Genomic DNA, 15337 nt, shown 5'->3' on the forward strand with positions numbered 1-15337 from the left:
ATTCGGAAATGTTTTGTAAAACTTTGGACGAAAATCAATGAACCATACTCTATTCAAGTGTGTTCGTTGTCTTGCTTGCAGTCAATTTGTAACTCTGAGAAGCACTAAAGAATGTACAGATCCACAGAGGCTTGTATAAAACAAACTTTCAGTAAGATCAAAGGCAAAGATTCTATGCCATCATGGCCAAAGGAAAAGATTTGATGAAATCATCAAAGGACAGAATTCTATGACATCATGAAGGAAAACATTCTATGGCACATTCTATATAAATTTTGTGAGGAGTGCGCTAGGAAGAGAAAGTGTTGTTAAAGATTTTCAAAATTTCTGACACATTGAAATTGGCCGTTAGCACGTTAACTTAGCCCCGTAGTTAGCTCCCCACTCCCCCGTATGCTAACGACCACGTTATCTCCACTGGCCTCGTTTTATTTTGGCGTCAATTCAAATTGTGGACAACAGCAAATTGATGCAAAATACAAGCAATGTTAGGAAACCACTTGTCAATATTTCTAATGACAAATCTCGACAGCACACGTCGCCTACCACCTCAGACGTTGGGGTTTGCTGTATTGCCCGAAAGAAACGCAAAAAAGAACTAATTTCTATAATACTTACATCATTGTGTAGTAAAGCCACAAGTAGCGCTGTTAATAGTTCCAGCTAGACCATTATGTACCTCAGAGGGAAATACGATAAAGAATCAGCCGCACATGATTAAACTACACGTGACACAAACATATTGATTATACAATGTGGATGAGGCTTAAACAAACCTTTACACACAGTTATGGGAGCATGTTGGTCTAATTCTTGTGTGTTGTTTTCGCGCACGTACAGACGCACGTGCGACTACATGCGCACACATGGAGTAACGTTACATCCATACGTAGTTCCGTACATGCTCACGCACATACAAAAGAAACGATGGATGAAACAGGGTGATGACGTCATGTGATGTCTTCCTTTGATGATGTCCTCAATTGTTTTCCTTTGATGATGATGTCATGAAATGTTTTCCTTTGATCATGATGGCATAGAATCTTTGCCTTTGATCTTATTGAAAGTTTGTTTTATACAAACCTAGGTGGGGTCCGTAGATTCTGTTAGACTTTCAAACTGAAACTCAGGCGTGTTCATGATGGTATGGCCGTAAGCAACGTTAACTGTCACAAACGCAGTATATATAAGTCGTCAAAATCATCATTGCATGTATTTTGATGATGTAAATGTTACCATGTCTCCTGATGAAAATGAAAGGCTTACAGCACCTAGTATTCCCAGGCGGTCTCTGATCCAAGTACTAACCAGGCCCGACCGTGCTTAGCTTCCGAGATCAGACGAGATCGGGCGTGTTCATGTTGGTATGGCCGTAAGCAATGTCAAATGTCACTAAAGCAGTATATATAAGTGGTCAAAAATGTTCATTGCATGTATTTTGATGATGTAAATGTTCCCATGTCTCCTGATGAGAATGAAAAGCTTACAGCACTTGGTATTCCCAGGCGGGCTCCCATCCAACTACTAGCCAGGCCCTACACTGCTTAGCTTCCGAGATCAGACGAGATCAGGCATGTTCTGGGTGGTATGGCCATAAGCAATGGTGACTGTCACAAACCCAGTATATATAAGTGCTCAAAATCATCATTGCATGTATTTTGATGATGTAAATGTTACCATGTCTCCTGATGAAAATGAAAAGCTTACAGCACCTGGTATTCCCAGGCGGTCTCCCATCCAAGTACTAACCAGGCCCTTAGCTTCCGAGATCAAATGAGATCAGGCGTGTTCAGGGTGGTATGGCCGTAAGCAATGGTAACTGTCACAAACGCAGTATATATAAGTGGTCAAAATCATCATTGCATGTATTTTGATGATGTAAATGTTACCATGCCTCCTGATGAAAATGAAAGGCTTACAGCACCTAGTATTCCCAGGCGGTCTCCTATCCAAGTCCTAACCAGGCCCGACCGTGCTTAGCTTCCGAGATCAGACAAGATCGGGCGTGTTCAGGTTAGTAATGGCCGTAAGCAATGTCAAATGTCACTAAAGCAGTATATATAAGTGGTCAAAATGATCATTGCATGTATTTTGATGATGTAAATGTTACCATTTCTCCTGATGAAAATGAAAAGCTTACAGCAACTGGTATTCCCAGGTGGTTTCCCATCCAAGTACTAACCCGGCCAGACCGTGCTTAGCTGCCGAGATCGGCCGTGTTCAGGGTGGTATGGCCGTAAGCAATGTCAAACATCACGAAAGCAGCATATATAAGTGGTCAAAATGATCATTTCATGTATTTTGATGATGTAAATGTTACCATGTATAATGATGAAAATGAAAAGCTTACAGCACCTGGTAATCCCAGGCGGTCTCCCATCCAAGTACTAACCAGGCCCGACCGTGCTTAGCTTCCGAGATCAGACGAGATCAGGCGTGTTCAGGGTGGTATGACCGTAAGCAATGGTAACTGTCCCAAACGCAGTAAATATAAGTGGTCAAAATCATCATTGCATGTATTTTGATAATGTAAATGTTACCATGTCTCCTGATGAAAATGAAAAGCTTACAGCACCTGGTATTCCCAGGCGGTCTCCCATCCAAGTACTAACCAGGCCCGACCATGCTTAGCTTCCGAGATCAGACGAGATCAGGCGTGTTCAAGTTGGTATGGCCGTAAGCAATGTCAAATGTCACTAAATCAGTATATATAAGTGGTCAAAATGATCATTGCATGTATTTTGATGACGTAAATGTTACCATGTCTCCTGATGAGAATGAAAAGCTTACAGCACCTGGTATTCCCAGGCGGTCTCCGATCCAAGAACTAACCAGGCCCTACACTGCATAGCTTCCGAAATCAACGAGAACAGCCGTGTTCAGGGTGGTTTGGCCGTAAGCAATGGTAACTGTCACAAACGCAGTATATATAAGTGGTCAAAATCATCATTGCTTGTATTTTTGCTTTTGAGCTGAATCTTCTACAATGATACAGTCTGCCAGGAAGTAGAGTCAGAATGTAACAGGTATATATGAATCAGAGAGAAAAACAAGGCGACCCGGTCCAACCAGGGTTTGGGTGTGATTTGTGTTTAAACTGAACACTGCCTGAGATTGGCTTATCGTGAAAGGCCTACTGCACCTTAGCCAATCATCATCACTAGCGGACGTCGCAGCTGTTTCAGCATGTCAATTTCAGCATATCAATTTCAACTTTTGCCTGTCTGAAAATTGCCGGACGGCTCTTGATGACTTTGACGCCGACTTTCTCGTTGGTTTTTGCAGCATTTGGTAACAAATTCGAAGCCGCCCTCTCTGAGGAAAGATTGCACTTTCAGGCAATTTCCCACAGTGCTCCCTACTGAGATATTCAGCTCTTTTGCTGTTTTGTTGGTTGCCATTGATGCTTGTTATTCGGGAAATGTTTTGTAAAACTTTGGACGAAAATCAATGAACCATGCTCTATTCAAGTGTGTTCCTTGTCTTGCTTGCAGTCAATTTGTAACTGTGAGAAGCACTAAAGAATGTACAGATCCACAGAGGCTTGTATAAAACAAACTTTCAGTAAGATCAAAGGCAAAGATTCTATGCCATCATGGCCAAAGGAAAAGATTTGATGAAAGGACAGAATTCTATGACATCATGAAGGAAAACATTCTATGGCACATTCTATGTAAATTTTGTGAGGAGTGCGCTAGGAAGAGAGAGTGTGGGAAAGATTTTCCAAATTTCTTCTGTTTTCTGTCATCATTTTCTTTTCTCTCACTCTGGTTGTGTTTTCATTTAGGTTCCTCGACCAAAGTTTTCATTAACACCTTTCAATCTTGAGTGTCACATAGTGAGATCTATAACACTGCCGTCCGATGGTACTATTGATATGATAATATATGTCGTCAGATTTTGGCATGAGCAACCAAAATCACCACTACCACTCTTCTACCAACTGTATCAGTATTAGTAATAAATAGTAGTAGATGTAATTATTTTTGTACCTTTAACATATTTACTTTTATTTAGTTTCTCTCCTTTGGTTTTGGTTTGTTTTATCATTTTGCATTGTCTGTTAAACCTTCATTTCTCCACGGGGAATAACGTAAAATAGTCCTGCCTTATCTCTAATTCAAGATTCAAGTGATTCAGTACATCTAATGACAACTAACTGGGGTCTTTTTTATTTCCATAGATCACTCTTTTATACATGTCTCATAAAAAGTCCAGCATTAGAGCATAAACACTCAAATATGTTAAGGTTGACACTTCGGCTATAGTTGTAGTTGTAAAAACTATTTAACGCTGTACCAGTTGGCAGCATCACAACGGGCTACCACCTCAGACGTTGGGGTTTGCTGTATTGCCCGAAAGAAACGCAAAAACAGAACTAATTTACATAATACTTACATCATTGTGTAGTAAAGCCACAAGTAGCGCTGTTAATAGGTTCCAGCTAGACCATTATGTACCTCAGAGGGAAATACGATAAAGAATCAGCCGCACATAATTAAACTACACGTGACACAAACATATTGATTATACAATGTGGATGAGGCTTAAACAAACCTTTACACACAGTTATGGGAGCATGTTGGTCTAATTTTTGTATATTGTTTTCGCGCACCTACAGACGCACATGCGACTACATGCGCTCACATGGAGTAACGTTACATCCGTACGTAGTTCCCGGCATGCTCACGCACATACAAAAGAAACGATGGATGAAACAGGGCGATGACGTCATGGGATGTCTTCCTTTGATGATGTCCTCAATTGTTTTCCTTTGATGATGATGTCATGAAATGTTTTCCTTTGATCATGATGGCATAGAATCTTTGCCTTCATTACATCATCAAAATACATGCAATGATCATTTTGACGACTTATATATACTGCTTTAGTGACATTTGACATTGCTTACGGCCACACCAACCTGAACACGCCCGATCTCATCTGATCTCAAGTACTTACATCATTGCATGTATTTTGATGATGTAAATGTTACCATGTCTCCTGATGAGAATGAAAAGCTTACAGCACCTGGTATTCCCAGGCGGTCTCCCATCCAAGTACTAACCAGGCCCGACACTCCTTAGCTTCCGAGATCAGACGAGATCAGGCGTGTTCAGGGTGGTATGGCCGTAAGCAATGGTGACTGTCACAAACGCAGTATATATAAGTGGTCAAAATCATCATTGCATGTATTTTGATGATGTAAATGTTCCCATTTCTCCTGATGAAAATGAAAGGCTTACAGCAACTAGTATTCCCAGACGGTCTCCCATCCAAGTACTAACCAGGCCCGACCGTGCTTAGTTTCCGAGATCAGACGAGATCGGGCGTGTTCAGGTTGGTATGGCCGTAAGCAATGTCAAATGTCACTAAAGCAGTATATATAAGTGTTAAAAATCCTCATTGCATGTATATTGATGATGTAAATGTTACCATGTCTCCTGATGAGAATGAAAAGCTTACAGCACCTGGTATTCTCAGGCGGTCTCCCAACCAAGTACTAACCAGGCCCTACACTGCTTAGCTTCCGAGATCAGGCGTGTTCAGGGTGGTATGGCCGTAAGCAATGGTGACTGTCACAAACGCAGTATATATAAGTGGTCAAAATCATCATTGCATGTATTTTGATGATGTAAATGTTACCATGTCTCCTGATGAAAATGAAAGGCTTACAGCAACTAGTATTCCCAGTCGGTCTCCCATCCAAGTACTAACCAGGCCCGACGCTGCATAGCTTCCGAGATCAGACGATATCGGGCGTGTCAGGTTGGTATGGCCGTAAGCAATGTCAAATGTCACTAAAGCAGTATATATAAGTGGTCAAAATAATGATTGCATGTATTTTGATGATGTAAATGTTACCATGTCTCCTGATGAAAATGAAAAGCTTACAGCACCTGGTATTCCCAGGCGGTCTCCCATCCAAGTACTAACCAGGCCCGACCGTGCTTAGCTTCCGAGATCTGACGAGATCGGGAGTGTTCAGGTTGGTATGGCCGTAAGCAATGGTAAATGTCACAAACGCAGTATATATAAGTGGTCAAAATAATGATTGCATGTATTTTGATGATGTAAATGTTACCATGTCCCCCTGATGAAAATGAAAAGCTTACAGCACCTGGTATTCCCAGGCGGTCTCCCATCCAAGTACTAACCAGGCCCGACCGTGCTTTGCTTCCGAGATCAGACGAGATCGGGAGTGTTCATGTTGGTATGGCCGTAAGCAATGTCAAATGTCACTAAAGCACTATATATAAGTGGTCAAAATCATCATTGCATGTATTTTGATGATGTAAATGTTACCAAGTCTCCTGATGAGAATGAAAAGCTTACAGCACCTGGTATTCCCAGGCGGTCTCCCATCCAAGTACTAACCAGGCCCGACGCTGCATAGCTTCCGAGATCAGGCATGTTCAGGGTGGTATGGCCGTAAGCAACTTTAACTGACACAAACGCACTATATATAAGTGGTCAAAATCATCATTGCATGTATTTTAATGATGTAAATGTTACCATGCCTCCTGATGAAAATGAAAAGCTTACAGCAACTGGTATTCCCAGGTGGTTTCCCATCCAAGTACTAACCAGGCCCGACCGTGCTTAGCTTCCGAGATCGGGCGTGTTCAGGTTGGTATGGCCGTAAGCAACTTTAACTGTCACAAACGCACTATATATAAGTGGTCAAAATCATCATTGCATGTATTTTGATGATGTAAATGTTACCATGTCTCCTGATGAAAATGAAAAGCTTACAGCACCTGGTATTCCCAGGCGGTCTCCCATCCAAGTACTAACCAGGCCCGACACTGCTTGGCTTCCGAGATCAAACGAGATCAGGCGTGTTCAGGGTGGTATGGCCGTAAGCAACGTTAACTTTCACAAACGCAGTATATATAAGTGGTCAAAATCATCATTGCATGTATTTTTGTTTTTGAGCTGAAGCTTCTACAATGATACAGTCTGCCAGGAAGTAGAGTCAGAATGTAACAGGTAGATATTAATCAGAGAGAAAAACAAGGCGACCCGGTCCAACCAGGGTTTGGGTGTGATTTGTGTTTAAACTGAACACTGCCTGAGATTGGCTTATCGTGAAAGGCCTACTGCACCTTAGCCAATCATCATCACCTAGGCGGACGTCGCAGCTGTTTCAGCATGTCAATTTCAGCATATCAATTTCAACTTTTGCCTGTCTGAAAATTGCCGGACGGCTCTTGTTGACTTTGACGCCGACTTTCTCGTTGGTTTTTGCAGCATTTGGTAACAAATTCAAAGCCGCACTCTCTGAGGAAAGATTGCACTTTCAGGCAATTTCCCAGAGTGCTCCCTACTGAGATATTCAGCTCTTTTGCTGTTTTGTTGGTTGCCATTGATGCTTGTTATTCGGGAAATGTTTTGTAAAACTTTGGACGAAAATCAATGAACCATACTCTATTCAAGTGTGTTCCTTGTCTTGCTTGCAGTCAATTTGTAACTCTGAGAAGCACTAAAGAATGTACAGATCCACAGAGGCTTGTATAAAACAAACTTTCAGTAAGATCAAAGGCAAAGATTCTATGCCATCATGGCCAAAGGAAAGATTTGATGAAAGGACAGAATTCTATGACATCATGAAGGAAAACATTCTATGGCACATTCTATGTAAATTTTGTGAGGAGTGCGCTAGGAAGAGAGAGTGTGGGAAAGATTTTCCAAATTTCTTCTGTTTTCTGTGATCATTTTCTTTTCTCTCACACTGGTTGTGTTTTCATTTAGGTTCCTTGATCAAAGTTTTCATTAACACCTTTCAATCTTGAGTGTCACATAGTGAGATCTATAACACTGCCGTCCGATGGTACTATTGATATGATAATATATGTCGTCAGATTTTGGCATGAGCAACCAAAATCACCACTACCACTCTTCTACCAACTGTATCAGTATTAGTAATAAATAGTAGTAGATGTAATTATTTTTGTACCTTTAACATATTTACTTTTATATAGTTTCTCTCCTTTGGTTTTGGTTTGTTTTATCATTTTGCATTGTCTGTAAAACCTTCATTTCTCCACGGGAATAACGTAAAATAGTCCTGCCTTATCTCTAATTCAAGATTCAAGTCATTCAGTACATCTAATGACAACTAACTGGGGTCTTTTTTATTTTCATAGATCACTCTTTTATACATGTCTCATAAAAAGTCCAGCATTAGAGCATAAACAATCAAATATGTTAAGGTTGACTCTTCGGCTATAGTTGTAGTTGTACAACTATTTAACGCTGTACCAGTTCGCAGCATCACAATGTGCCAAACCGGTTAGCCTGTTCCAAGACAAACAAAAAACTTACAGCAATATAAATGACAACACAACTACAGCCGGTAAAACTGTTCTTAATTGCTTGCCTAGGTAAACAAAGGTTAAATAAAAATAAAATACTAACATACATACAGACACATTCTGACACATTGAAATTGGCCGTTAGCACGTTAACTTAGCCCCGTAGTTAGCTCCCCACTCCACCGTATGCTAACGACCACGTTATCTCCACTGGCTTCATTTTATTTTGGCGTCAGTTCAAATTGTGGACAACAGCAAACTGATGCAAAATACAAGCAATGTTACTAAAACACTTGTCAATATTTCTAATGACAAATCTCGAAAGCACACGTCGGCTACCACCTCAGACGTTGGGGTTTGCTGTATTGCCCGAAAGAAACGCAAAAACAGAACTAATTTACATAATACTTACATCATTGTGTAGTAAAGCCACAAGTAGCGCTGTTAATAGGTTCCAGCTAGACCATTATGTACCTCAGAGGGAAATACGATAAAGAATCAGCCGCACATAATTAAACTACACGTGACACAAACATATTGATTATACAATGTGGATGAGGCTTAAACAAACCTTTACACACAGTTATGGGAGCATGTTGGTCTAATTTTTGTATATTGTTTTCGCGCACCTACAGACGCAAATGCGACTACATGCGCTCACATGGAGTAACGTTACATCCGTACGTAGTTCCCGGCATGCTCACGCACATACAAAAGAAACGATGGATGAAACAGGGCGATGACGTCATGGATGTCTTCCTTTGATGATGTCCTCAATTGTTTTCCTTTGATGATGATGTCATGAAATGTTTTCCTTTGATCATGATGGCATAGAATCTTTGCCTTCATTACATCATCAAAATACATGCAATGATCATTTTGACGACTTATATATACTGCTTTAGTGACATTTGACATTGCTTACGCCATACCAACCTGAACACGCCCGATCTCAAGTACTTACATCATTGCATGTATTTTGATGATGTAAATGTTACCATGTCTCCTGATGAGAATGAAAAGCTTACAGCACCTGGTATTCCCAGGCGGTCTCCCATCCAAGTACTAATCAGGCCCGACCATGCTTCGCTTCCGAGATCAGACGAGATCGGGCGTGTTCAGTGTGGTATGGCCGTAAGCAACGTTAACTGTCACAAACGCAGTATATATAAGTGGTCAAAATCATCATTGCATGTATTTTGATGATGTAAATGTTACCATGTCTCCTGATGAGAATAAAAAGCTTACAGCACCTGGTATTCCCAGGCGGTCTCCCATCCAAGTACTAATCAGGCCCGACCATGCTTCGCTTCCGAGATCAGACAAGATCGGGTGTGTTCAGGTTGGTATGGCCGTAAGCAATGTCAAATGTCACTAAAGCAGTATATTTAAGTGGTCAAAATGATCATTGCATGTATTTTGATGATGTAAATGTTACCATGTCTACTGATGAGAATGAAAAGCTTACAGCACTTGTATTCCCAGGCGGTCTACCATCCAAGTACTAACCAGGCCCTACACTGCTTAGCTTCCGAGATCAGGAGTGTTCAGGTTGGTATGGCCGTAAGCAATGTCAAATGACACTAAAGCAGTATATATAAGTGGTCAAAATCATCATTGCATGTATTTTGATGATGTAAATGTTACCATGTCTCCTGATGAGAATGAACAGCTTACAGTACCTGGTATTCCCAGGCGGTCACCTATCCAAGTACTAACCAGGCCCTACACTGCTTAGCTTCCGAGATCAGATGAGATCAGGCGGGTGGTATGGCCGTAAGCAATGGTAACTGTCACAAACGCAGTATATATAAAAGTGGTCAAAATCATCATTGCATGTATTTTGATGATGTAAATGTTACCATGCCTCCAGATGAAAATGAAAAGCTTACAGCAACTGGCATTCCCAGGTGGTTTCCCATCCAAGTACTAACCAGGCCCGACCGTGCTTAGCTTCCGAGATCGGGCGTGTTCAGGTTGGTATGGCCTTAGGAACTGTCAAACATCACGAAAGCAGCATATATAAGTGGTCAAAATGATCATTTCATGTATTTTGATGATATAAATGTTACCATGTCTCCTGATGAAAATGAAAAGCTTACAGCACCTGGTATTCCCAGGCGGTCTCCCAGCCAAGTACTAACCAGGCCCGACACTGCTTGGCTTCCGAGATCAAACGAGATCAGGCGTGTTCAGGGTGGTATGGCCGTAAGCAACTTTAACTTTCACAAACGCAGTATATACAAGTGGTCAAAATCATCATTGCATGTATTTTTGTTTTTGAGCTGAAGCTTCTACAATGATACAGTCTGCCAGGAAGTAGAGTCAGAATGTAACAGGTAGATATGAATCAGAGAGAAAAACAAGGTGACCCGGTCCAACCAGGGTTTGGGTGTGATTTGTGTTTAAACTGAACACTGCCTGATAATGGCTTATCGTGAAAGGCCTACTGCACCTTAGCCAATCATCATCACCTATGCGGACGTCGCAGCTGTTTCAGCATGTCAATTTCAGCATATCATTTTCAACTTTTGCCCGTCTGAAAATTGCCGGACGGCTCTTTTTGACTTTGACGCAGACTTTCTAAATGTTTTTTACAGCATTTGGTAACAAATTCAAAGCCGCCCTCTCTGAGGAAAGATTGCACTTTCAGGCAATTTCCCAGACTGCTCCCTACTGAGATATTCAGCTCTTTTGCTGTTTTGTTGGTTGCCATTGATGCTTGTTATTCGGGAAATGTTTTGTAAAACTTTGGACGAAAATCAATGAACCATGCTCTATTCAAGTGTGTTCCTTGTCTTGCTTGCAGTCAATTTGTAACTCTGAGAAGCACTAAAGAATGTACAGATCCACAGAGGCTTGTATAAAACAAACTTTCAGTAAGATCAAAGGCAAAGATTCTATGCCATCATGGCCAAAGGAAAAGATTTGATGAAAGGACAGAATTCTATGACATCATGAAGGAAAACATTCTATGGCACATTCTATGTAAATTTTGTGAGGAGTGCGATAGGAAGAGAGAGTGTGGGAAAGATTTTCCAAATTTCTTCTGTTTTCTGTGATCATTTTCTTTTCTCCACTCTGGTTGTGTTTTCATTGAGGTTCCTCGATCAAAGTTTTCATTAACACCTTTCAATCTTGAGTGTCACATAGTGAGATCTATAACACTGACTGCCGTCCAATGGTACTATTGATATGATAATATATGTCGTCAATTTTGGCATGAGCAACCAAAATCACCACTACCACTCTTCTACCAACTGTATCAGTATTAGTAATAAATAGTAGTAGATGTAATTATTTTTGTACCTTTAACATATTTATTTTTATATAGTTTCTCTCCTTTGGTTTTGGTTTGTTTTATCATTTTGCATTGTCTGTAAAACCTTCATTTCTCCACAGGGAATAACGTAAAATAGTCCTGCCTTACCTCTAATTCAAGATTCAAGTGATTCAGTACATCTAATGACAACAAACTGGGGTCTATTTATTTTCATAGATCACTCTTTTATACATGTCTCATAAAAAGTCCAGCATTAGACCATAATCACTCAAATATGTTAAGGTTGACTCTTCGGCTATAGTTGTAGTTGTACAACTATTTAACGCTGTGCCAGTCGGCAGCATCACAACGTGCTAAACCGGTTAGCCTGTTCCAAGACAAACAGAAAACTTACAGCAATAAAAAATGACAACACAACTACAGCCGGTAAAACTGTTCTTAATTGCTTGCCTAGTAAACAAAGGTTAAATAAAAATAAAATACTAACATACATACAGACACATTCTGACACATTGAAATTGGCCGTTAGCACGTTAACTTAGCCCCGTAGTTAGCTCCCCACTCCACCGTATGCTAACGACCACGTTATCTCCACTGGCCTCGTTTTTATTTCGGCGTCAGTTCAAATTGTGGACAACAGGAAATTGATGCAAAATACAAGCAATGTTAGGAAACCACTTGTCAATATTTCTAATGACAAATCTCGACAGCACACGTCGGCTACCACCTCAGACGTTGGGTTTGCTGTATTGCCCGAAAGAAACGCAAAAAAGAAATCATTTACATAATACTTACATCATTGTGTAGTAAAGCCACAAGTAGCGCTGTATAATAGCTTCCAGCTAGACCATTATGTACCTCAGAAGGAAATACGATAAAGAATCAGCCGCACATGATTAAACTAACACGTGACACAAACATATTGATTAACAATGTGGATGAGGCTTAAACAAACCTTTACACACAGTTATGGGAGCATGTTGGTCTAATTCTTGTGTGTTGTTTACGCGCACGTACAGACGCACGTGCGACTACATGCGCGCACATGGAGTAAACGTTACATCCATAGTAGTTCCGTGCATGCTCACGCACATGGATGAAACAGGGCGATGACGTCATGGGATGTCTTCCTTTGATGATGTCCTCAATTGTTTTCCTTTGATGATGATGTCATGAAATGTTTTCCTTTGATCATGATGGCATAGAATCTTTGCCTTCATTACATCATCAAAATACATGCAATGATCATTTTGACGACTTATATATACTGCTTTAGTGACATTTGACATTGCTTACGGCCATAACAACCTGAACACGCCCGATCTCGTCTGATCTCAAGTACTTACATCATTGCATGTATTTTGATGATGTAAATGTTACCATGTCTCCTGATGAAAATGAAAGGCTTACAGCACCTAGTATTCCCAGGCGGTCTCCCATTCAAGTACTAACCACGCCCGACCCTGCTAAACTTCCGAGATCAGATGACACTGGGTGTGTTCAGTGTGGTATGCCCTTAAACAATTTTGTCAGTCACAAAAGAAGTATATATAAGTGGTCAAAATGATCATTGCATGTATTTTGATGATGTAAATGTTACCATGTCTCCTGATGAAAATGAAAGCCTTACAGCACCTAGTATTCCCAGGCGGTCTCCCATCCAAGTACTAACCAGGCCCGACCGTGCTTAGCTTCCGAGATCAGACGAGATCAGGCGTGTTCAGGTTGGTATGGCCGTAAGCAACGCTAGCTGTCACTAAAGCAGTATATATAAGTGCTCAAAATGATCATTGCATGTATTTTGATGATATAAATGTTACCATGTCTCCTGATGAAAATGAAAAGCTTACAGCACCTGGTATTCCCAGGCGGTCTCCCATCCAAGTACTAACCAGGCACTACACTGCTTAGCTTCCGAGATCAGACGAGATCAGGCGTGTTCTGGGTGGTATGGCCATAAGCAAAGGTGACTGTCACAAATGCAGTATATATAAGTTGTCAAAATCATCATTGCATGTATTTTGATGATGTAAATGTTACCATGTCTCCTGATGAAAATGAAAGGCTTACAGCACCTAGTATTCCCAGGCGGTTTCCCATCCAAGTACTAACCAGGACCGACCGTGCTCAGCTTCCGAGATCAGACGAGATCGGGCTTGTTCAGGTTGGTATGGCCGTAAGCAACGTTAAATGTCACTAAAGCAGTATATATAAGTGGTCAAAATGATCATTGCATGTATTTTGATGATGTAAATGTTACCATGTCTCCTGATGAGAATGAAAAGCTTACAGCAACTGGTATTCCCAGGCGGTCTCCCATCCAAGTACTAACGAGTCCCGACACTGCTTAGCTTCCGAGATCACTCATGTTCAGGGTGGTATGGCCGTAAGCAACTTTAACTGTCACAAATGCAGTATATATAAGTGGTCAAAATCATCATTGCATGTATTTTGATGATGTAAATGTTACCATGCCTCCAGATGAAAATGAAAAGCAAAACAGCAACTGGATTCCCAGGGGGTTTCCCCCACCAAGTACTAACCAGGCCGACCGTGTTTAGCTTCCGAGATGGGGCGTGTTCGGGTGGTAGGCCGAAAGCAATGTCAAACATCACAAAGCACATAAAATGGCAAAAGATCATTTCATTATTTTGATGATATAAATTTACATGTCTCCGAGAAAATGAAAAGCTTACAGCACCGGGTTTTCCCGGGCGGCCCTCCCATCCAAGTACTAACCAGGCCCACCTGCTTGGTTTCCGAGATCAAACGAGATCAGGGCGTGTTCAGGGTGGTAGGGGCCGAAAGCAATTTTAACTTTCACAAACGCAGTATATATAAGTGGTCAAAATCATCATTGCATGTATTTTTTTTTTGAGCTGAAGCTTCTACAAGATACAGTCTCCGGGAAGTAAGCAGAATGTAACAGGTAGATATGAACCCAGAGAGAAAAAAGGTGCCCGGTAAAAACCAGGGTTTGGGTGTGATTTGTTTTTAAACTGAACACTGCCTGATAAGGGCTTATCGTGAAAGGCTACTGCCCTTACCCAAATCAATCACCTAGCGGACGTCGCCTGTTTCAGCATGTCAATTTCACAATCATTTTCAACTTTTTGCCCCTAAAAATTGCCGAGGGCTCTTGTTGACTTTGACCAGACTTTCAAATGTTTTTTACAGCTTTTGGGTAACAAATTCAAAGTAGCCCCTCTGAGGAAAATTGCACTTTCAGGCAATTTCCCAGACTGTCCCTACAATATTCACCTTTTGCTGTTTTGTTGGTTGCCATTGATGCTTGTTATTCGGGAAATGTTTTGTAAAATTTTTGGACAAAATAAATGAACCATGCCTATTCAAGTGTTTTCCCTTTGTCTTCTTGCAGTAAATTTTGTAACTCGAAAGCACTAAAGAATGACAATCCACAGAGGCTTGTAAAAAAAAATTTTCAGTAAATCAAAGGCAAAGATTCATGCCATCAGGGCCAAAGGAAAAGTTTTGATAAAGGGACAAAATTTCTATGACATCATGAAGGAAACTTTTCTAGGGCACATTCTTTTAAAAATTTTGGGGGAAAGTGCGATAGGAAGAGAGATGGGGGAAAAATTTTTCCAAATTTCTTCTTTTTTCTGTGATAATTTTTTTTTCTCTCCCCCTTTGGTTGTGTTTTCATTTAGGTTCCTCGATCAAATTTTTCTTTAACCCTTTCAATTTTGAGTGCACATAGTGAGATCTAAAACCC

The 15337-nt window shown here is 40.8% G+C and overlaps 11 non-coding genes and 15 pseudogenes across 11 annotated transcripts; all 26 read right to left on the reverse strand.

The window, feature by feature from the left end:
* Positions 1 to 1259: 1259 nt before the first annotated feature.
* On the reverse strand, positions 1260 to 1378 carry LOC125001612 (annotated as a pseudogene).
* A 102-nt stretch (positions 1379 to 1480) lies between these two features.
* Positions 1481 to 1599, reverse strand: LOC125001860 (annotated as a pseudogene).
* Positions 1600 to 1700: 101 nt separating this feature from the next.
* Positions 1701 to 1811, reverse strand: LOC125002422 (annotated as a pseudogene).
* A 101-nt stretch (positions 1812 to 1912) lies between these two features.
* Positions 1913 to 2032, reverse strand: LOC125002528 (annotated as a pseudogene).
* Positions 2033 to 2133: 101 nt separating this feature from the next.
* On the reverse strand, positions 2134 to 2242 carry LOC125002771 (annotated as a pseudogene).
* A 101-nt stretch (positions 2243 to 2343) lies between these two features.
* LOC125003004 lies at positions 2344 to 2462 on the reverse strand. The gene has a single exon (XR_007111873.1). It is a non-coding gene; the product is annotated as a 5S ribosomal RNA (ribosomal RNA).
* Positions 2463 to 2563: 101 nt separating this feature from the next.
* Positions 2564 to 2682, reverse strand: LOC125001551. The gene has a single exon (XR_007111699.1). It is a non-coding gene; the product is annotated as a 5S ribosomal RNA (ribosomal RNA).
* Positions 2683 to 5019: 2337 nt separating this feature from the next.
* LOC125002698 lies at positions 5020 to 5138 on the reverse strand. Its single transcript, XR_007111813.1, has one exon. It is a non-coding gene; the product is annotated as a 5S ribosomal RNA (ribosomal RNA).
* A 101-nt stretch (positions 5139 to 5239) lies between these two features.
* Positions 5240 to 5358, reverse strand: LOC125001557 (annotated as a pseudogene).
* Positions 5359 to 5459: 101 nt separating this feature from the next.
* Positions 5460 to 5568, reverse strand: LOC125001827 (annotated as a pseudogene).
* Positions 5569 to 5669: 101 nt separating this feature from the next.
* LOC125002644 lies at positions 5670 to 5787 on the reverse strand (annotated as a pseudogene).
* Positions 5788 to 5888: 101 nt separating this feature from the next.
* Positions 5889 to 6007, reverse strand: LOC125003193. The gene has a single exon (XR_007112058.1). It is a non-coding gene; the product is annotated as a 5S ribosomal RNA (ribosomal RNA).
* Positions 6008 to 6109: 102 nt separating this feature from the next.
* LOC125001789 lies at positions 6110 to 6228 on the reverse strand. Its single transcript, XR_007111721.1, has one exon. It is a non-coding gene; the product is annotated as a 5S ribosomal RNA (ribosomal RNA).
* Positions 6229 to 6329: 101 nt separating this feature from the next.
* Positions 6330 to 6438, reverse strand: LOC125002217 (annotated as a pseudogene).
* Positions 6439 to 6539: 101 nt separating this feature from the next.
* Positions 6540 to 6648, reverse strand: LOC125002279 (annotated as a pseudogene).
* A 101-nt stretch (positions 6649 to 6749) lies between these two features.
* On the reverse strand, positions 6750 to 6868 carry LOC125001916. The gene has a single exon (XR_007111733.1). It is a non-coding gene; the product is annotated as a 5S ribosomal RNA (ribosomal RNA).
* Positions 6869 to 9339: 2471 nt separating this feature from the next.
* Positions 9340 to 9458, reverse strand: LOC125002165. Its single transcript, XR_007111757.1, has one exon. It is a non-coding gene; the product is annotated as a 5S ribosomal RNA (ribosomal RNA).
* Positions 9459 to 9559: 101 nt separating this feature from the next.
* LOC125003039 lies at positions 9560 to 9678 on the reverse strand. The gene has a single exon (XR_007111908.1). It is a non-coding gene; the product is annotated as a 5S ribosomal RNA (ribosomal RNA).
* A 101-nt stretch (positions 9679 to 9779) lies between these two features.
* Positions 9780 to 9887, reverse strand: LOC125002712 (annotated as a pseudogene).
* Positions 9888 to 9988: 101 nt separating this feature from the next.
* On the reverse strand, positions 9989 to 10100 carry LOC125002201 (annotated as a pseudogene).
* A 313-nt stretch (positions 10101 to 10413) lies between these two features.
* On the reverse strand, positions 10414 to 10532 carry LOC125002761. Its single transcript, XR_007111824.1, has one exon. It is a non-coding gene; the product is annotated as a 5S ribosomal RNA (ribosomal RNA).
* Positions 10533 to 13004: 2472 nt separating this feature from the next.
* On the reverse strand, positions 13005 to 13123 carry LOC125002873 (annotated as a pseudogene).
* Positions 13124 to 13224: 101 nt separating this feature from the next.
* Positions 13225 to 13343, reverse strand: LOC125003292. The gene has a single exon (XR_007112151.1). It is a non-coding gene; the product is annotated as a 5S ribosomal RNA (ribosomal RNA).
* Positions 13344 to 13444: 101 nt separating this feature from the next.
* On the reverse strand, positions 13445 to 13563 carry LOC125003298. The gene has a single exon (XR_007112157.1). It is a non-coding gene; the product is annotated as a 5S ribosomal RNA (ribosomal RNA).
* Positions 13564 to 13664: 101 nt separating this feature from the next.
* Positions 13665 to 13783, reverse strand: LOC125001900 (annotated as a pseudogene).
* A 101-nt stretch (positions 13784 to 13884) lies between these two features.
* Positions 13885 to 13993, reverse strand: LOC125002923 (annotated as a pseudogene).
* Between the last annotated feature and the right edge of the window lie 1344 nt (positions 13994 to 15337).

This window comes from Mugil cephalus, chromosome 23 (genome assembly GCF_022458985.1).
Source record: "Mugil cephalus isolate CIBA_MC_2020 chromosome 23, CIBA_Mcephalus_1.1, whole genome shotgun sequence".
In the NCBI taxonomy this organism is placed as follows: Eukaryota; Metazoa; Chordata; class Actinopteri; order Mugiliformes; family Mugilidae; genus Mugil; species Mugil cephalus.